The sequence below is a fragment of the Physeter macrocephalus genome, chromosome 13, assembly GCF_002837175.3.
Source record: "Physeter macrocephalus isolate SW-GA chromosome 13, ASM283717v5, whole genome shotgun sequence".
Classification (NCBI taxonomy): Eukaryota; Metazoa; Chordata; class Mammalia; order Artiodactyla; family Physeteridae; genus Physeter; species Physeter macrocephalus.
In genome coordinates, this window is record NC_041226.1 from 79,474,667 (window position 1) to 79,480,558 (window position 5,892).

Here is a 5,892-nt window from a genome sequence, read left to right on the forward strand (position 1 = left end):
GGCATGTGGGATCCTCCCGGACCGGGGCACGAACCCGCGTCCCCTGCATCGGCAGGCGGACTCTCAACCACTGCGCCACCAGGGAAGCCCCCAGACCTTCTTAAAGACTCTAGAATTTCTGATGGTCTGAAAAATAAAGAAGAAACAATGACTGTCTTGGGGCTACAAGAAGATGGCGACGCCCATTTCAGGATTTTAAGCCACTGCTGTAGCTGGAACCCTTAAGCAACCATTCCGTCTAATCTCAAGATTTCATAGTTCCTGTAAATTTCTTAGATTGCATCACCATGAGATTTGGAGGCCTTACAGGGAAGAGACAATCAGACGGTCCCACACGTGAGCAGAGAGGGGGCAGCACACAGCTGTCTTCAGGGTCCAACGTGGGTCACGTTGCCACACTCAGGACACCCCCTGGAAATCTGGACCGCTGAGTCAGTGGTGAGGGCCTGAAAAGTTAACAAGAGGCAGATTAACAGGAGGAAGGAAGGCAGGTTTTAGTCACACGCATGTGAGTGTGTTCAGATGAAGGGGCCCCCTGAACAGCTGCCTATAGGGGTTTATATACCAACTTAATAGGGGAAAGGGAGGGGCAGAAGGGGCTGCTATGGGGACACAAATGAGCTTTTAGGGGGACACCTGGGAGGTGTGGCAGCTGTGATCATGTTTCTTTGTGCAATCTCTCATCCCTGTGTGAGGGGTCAGTCTCCTTCCCCCAAGAGGGAATAAAGTGCTGCCTTTAGCCAGATAAAGGAAGCTCCCAAAAGGCTTCTTTCTGCATCGGCTGTATCTCAGCTGTCCCAGGTTAAAATACTCTTCATACCCTCTCCGTGGGGCTGAGTGGGTCCCTCCAGGACCGACAGAGACTTTGCTTAGGGTTTGACCAGAAGGACCACTCCTCAGGGGCGTCTGCTCCAGGCTTAAGGAGTTGTCTAAATAAGATCTTGATGCCTCCAGAAGGCGAGAGTTTCAGCGTTTCCCTGCAGAAACAGGCAAAGATTCCTGCGCTCTGTTCTGTAATTTACTTTTCGTTTCCAAGGCTTAATGATACCATACTTGCTGTGGACTGAATATTTGTGTCCCCACCCCCAAATTCATACGGTGAAATCCTAACCCCACGCACGGTGTTGCTATTAGGAGTTGGGACGTTGGGGGGAAGATTGGGTTGTGAGGGTGGAGCCCTCATGAATGAGATTAGTGCCCTTATAAAAGGGACCCCAGAGAACCCCCCCTCCTCTTCCCCTTCTGAGGACACAGTCCGGCAAATGAGGAAGTGGGCCTCACCAGACATTGAATCTGCCAGCACCTTGATCTTGGACTCCAGCCTCCAGAACTGTGAGACATACATTTCTGTTGTTTATAAGCCATCCAGCCTGTAGCATTCTGTTATAGCTCCCTGAATGGACGAAGATAATACGTTTTTTAGACTACCCATGGGAAATAAATGTGTTTTCATTTCCCAAAGGCTTACTAGAGTTTTGGACTGCAATTGGAACAGATGGGAATCTGAAAACAGTGCTCTCCTCCTGTGAACCCACCAGAGGTAGGAGGGCTGCCCCTACCCCGCTGGCTGCCACCCATCTTTAAAGAAAGGCACCGTGCCGCTAAAACTCCAGTTTGAGACTCTCATCGTTTATATTCAGTCATTCATCCTAGTGTGGCTCTGAAGTATTTTCAGATGTTAGCTTATCAGATTTTCGGTCCATCCCAGGGCTGCCGTATTTACCTTGTCTTCTACCTCTCTTATTTGATTTAATTCTCTATTTGTCTGGCTCTAACTGACCATTGGTAACTGTATATTAGAAGAAAGAACGAGAAAATCTTTTTCCAGGCACTAATCTTTTAGGACCATATCTGAGAGTCAGCGAGGAGAGATGCTCAGATCTGCATTCCAATTGCTTTTTATTCTTTACACGAGCAAGTTCTTTTTATTGCACCACTGGACAAATATTTCCGTAAGAGATCCAGTTATAATGATTAAGGAACTAATTCTAACTTCAAGCTACTTGAATAAATATTAACATGGGTCTCAAATAATTTAGGGAAACTGTAAAGAGCTATTTATAACCTGAAGCTAATTTTAAAAAATTACTTACCACTGGACTGAGTCTTAGGTTTTAAGAAGTGGGCAAACATAGTGGGGTTCTACTTAATTTTTATTGTTTTGTTTGTGTTTTCCTGTATTTTTCACATTTTCTATAATGAATACACATTACTTTTGAGAAGAGAAAAAGCAGATCTAAACTTAAACTTAAATTTGAACCTGGGAAAATGGGATGGACGTTTATGGGAAGGACCAAATGAACAACTTAAAATTCATTGTTTACTTTTAATTGCAGTTATATTTCCTTGCACCATTCAGAGTATTTACTGGTTTTGGGATCGGGGGTGGAGGAAAAGTATGGTTAGTGAAGTGTATTTAAATTGCCATATTGCGGTGCTAATATTCTGAAGTGTCACTGTTCTTAGGACTTCGCTCAGCACTTATACGACAATTCTTAACAACTACTGCTTGATGAGGGTGAAAATATTAAAAATATAGGTTGAAGCATATGAAATTGCTGGTGTTTGAGCGTTTGTGAGCTACTTTGGTAGATTCACTGTACATTTCTTGAGTGCACAGCTGGAGAAGTTTGACAGATGTGTTCAGTGGTGGCACCATCGCCACAACCCAGATAACGAACATGTCCGTCACCCCAAGCCCTCCTTGTGTCCTTGTCACCCCCCTGCCCCGCCCTCCACCGCATAGATAGCCCACCATTTGTTCTCCATTCACCTGTTGGGTGTTTGGGTAGTTTCCACTCTGCTACTACGATAGAGCTGCCGTGACCGTCCATACAAGTCTTGGTGTGGACAGATGCTTTCATTTCTGTTGGGTAAAAACCTGGAAATTGAATGGATCATACGGTAGGTACATGTTTAACTTTTTTTAAAAAAATGCCAAGCTGCTTTCCCAAGTGCTTCTTGCAGTTTATGTTCCCACCGGCAGTGGTTGAGGGCTCTAATTTCTCCGCGTCCTTCTAACATTTGGTGTGTCGGTCTTTTAAATTGTGCTCATTTTCGTGGGTGTTATTGCTATCTGTAGAGCTTCCTGGATGAAAGGACTATTCAGGACTTCCCTGGTGGCTCAGTGGTTGAGAATCTGCCTGCCAATGCAGGGGACGTGGGTTCGATACCCGTCCCGGGAAGATCCCACATGCCGCGGAGCAACTCGGCCCATGAGCCACAACTACTGAGCCTGCGCGCCTGGAGCCCGTGCTCCCCAAAAAGAGAAGCCACCGCAGTGAGAAGCCCGCATACCGCAACAAAGAGTAGCCTCTGCTCGCCACAACTAGAGAAAGCCCACACGCACAGCAACGAAGACCCAGCGCCGCCAAAAATAAATAAATAAACGCATTAAAAAAAAGAAGAAATGACTATTCAGATCTTTGCACAGGTAGTAGTATTTTTTAAAAGCCCCGCAGATGATTGTAACGTGGGGCAATGGTTGAGAGTCACCGAGACCAGCCCCAGCGCCACAAACACTAATCCCCGTGGCAGCTTCTTGCGCCCCCTGCTGGCGATGGAGGGTAGTACCCTCCCTTATCCAGGTTCAAGGAGAGGGTGAATCCTTCCAGAGCCCCGAGGACCCTTCTGGAGCCAGCCTCAGCACGAATCTTTTAGGAGATGTCGAAGTGGAGAGGGATGGCCGTCTCCTCTCTTCCTCACTCCCCCGTCGGCTTTCTGCTCCCTGGGAGTCAGTGGAGATTCTGAAGTGTACCGAGGTGACGGCACCAAGATTCTTTCAGGCAACTCAGGGGTGAGGATCCCACCTCCACAACCCCTTTCCCCGAGATGGGTGCTTGGAGGGTGTGTCCTGGGGCCACCCCTGGGCTCGAGTTCACGACGCCCCGTGGACCTGCCACGGTAATAGGCACTGGGTGGGTGTTGAGAGTACGGCGGAGCAGGGCCAGTGGGCGGGAGGGGGGAGGGACTGCGGGGTCAGCCTCCCGCCCCTGCCCCGCCTGAAGCGAGGACCCGGGCATGTAGCTAAGCGGCCTGTTTTCGCTTGAATTGGGTCCCTCCAAAAGATACATGGAAGTCCTAGCCCCCCGGACCTCAGACTGTGACCCTACTTGGAAAGAGAGGATGTAACTAGATGTACCTAGTTAAGATGAGGTCATTCTGGAGAAGAGGGGGGGCCTGATCCAGGATGACCGGTGTCCTTATATTATAAAAGGGGAGAATCTGGCCACCGAGACACACAGAGAGGAGAAGGCCATGTGATGACAGAGGCACAGTCTCAGGTCAGGGGTGCTGGCGACACCCAAAGCCAGAGGCTCGGGGAGGACCCTCTCCACAGATTGCAGAGGGAACCGGCCCTGCAGACCCCTGCATCAGACGTCCCACCTCCAGAAAGGGAGAGAATCGATGTCTGTTGTTTCAAGTCTCTGGTTTGTGATACTTTGTTACAGCAGCCCCAGGAAACCAGAAGGAGGACACACAGACTCGGCCCTCACCCGATGACCGTCTCCTCCAGGCTGGGCCCAGGCTTCGCCTTAGAGAGACTCCTTGGTCCACGCGGGGGAGGGACGGCCTCGGAGCGCGCGGCCGCGGGCTTGGGGCAAAGAGGCTCTTTGCAGGCGTGACTCGTTCATTCCTCGTCTGTTTATAATAGTCTCATTGTTTTTAAAACTCTTTAATAGATGGTTATGGTTTAAAACACGAACCATTATTTAAAACACTACGAAGCAAAAATTAAAAAAATACTTTTAGATTGCATTATCCAGAAATAACCAACATTAGTTGATGTAGGAGAAGATGTTGGAAAGCTCTCTCCACATGTGGCCCGGCTACACACGCGTGTACTGACAGGAGGTGCTGGGGCGGCAGCGGTGTGAACCAGCCAGAATGGGACCCTTCCACTTCGCATTCAGCTTGTTTCTGAATCTCCACGCTTGCCGACGTTGTTGGATGAACACCAACCATGCATATTTCTTTTTGAATCTGTGGGAATAAGTCCTTAAGGAAAATTCCCAGAAGTGGGGTTGCTTCACCTCGGCCCCTTGGTCGTTGTTTTTCCTACTGTTTAGAAGGAAACCATAGGCCTAAAAAGGAATCAATCGTGTTAGGCCCCAAGGCAGCAGATCAAGACTTAATACCTAACCCAAATAGTTTCAGCTTTTCCTGGAATGTGATATTTAACTGACCAACCTGGCATTTCCTGGTCAGCACTAGGGGGTAATCTGACTGATAGACCCACTCCAATCCACACACACACACACACACACACGCACACACACACACACACACACACCACCCCCACCCCCACCCCACCCAGCCCCAGAAGGGTGACATCACCTCAACAATGCATTCTTTGTTAATAATTCTCCCTCCCCCACTCTCTGCCACCTTTAAAACTATTTCCTTTTCTGCAGCTCAATGAAGCTACTTTCTATTTGCTAGATGGGCTGCTGCTGGATTCATGAATCGTTCAATAAAGCCAGTTCGATCTTTTAAATTACTCATTCAATTTTTGTTGTCTAACACGATAAAGTTACAGAAGTGATACATGTAGTTTTCTGTTTGGTTGGTTTTGGGTTTTGGCCGCACCCTGTGGCATGTGGGATCTTAGTTCCCCCACCAGCAATCGAACGCGTGCCCCCTGCAGCAGAAGCTTGGAGTCTTAACCACTGGACCATCAGGGAAGTCCCTAGATGCAGTGTTGTGTTGTGTTTTGTTTTTTACATCGAATGCAAAGTGTAAATGTAACACTACCTTGATACTTGCCCTGTCCATGCTCATCCGGAAGGGGGATTGCTGTAAACAGTTGAGGGAAATTTTTTTTTAATTAAAAGAAAATCAGTTGAGAGAAATTTTAATGAAGAAAGTATGGACTTCCATCTTTGTTCTCTC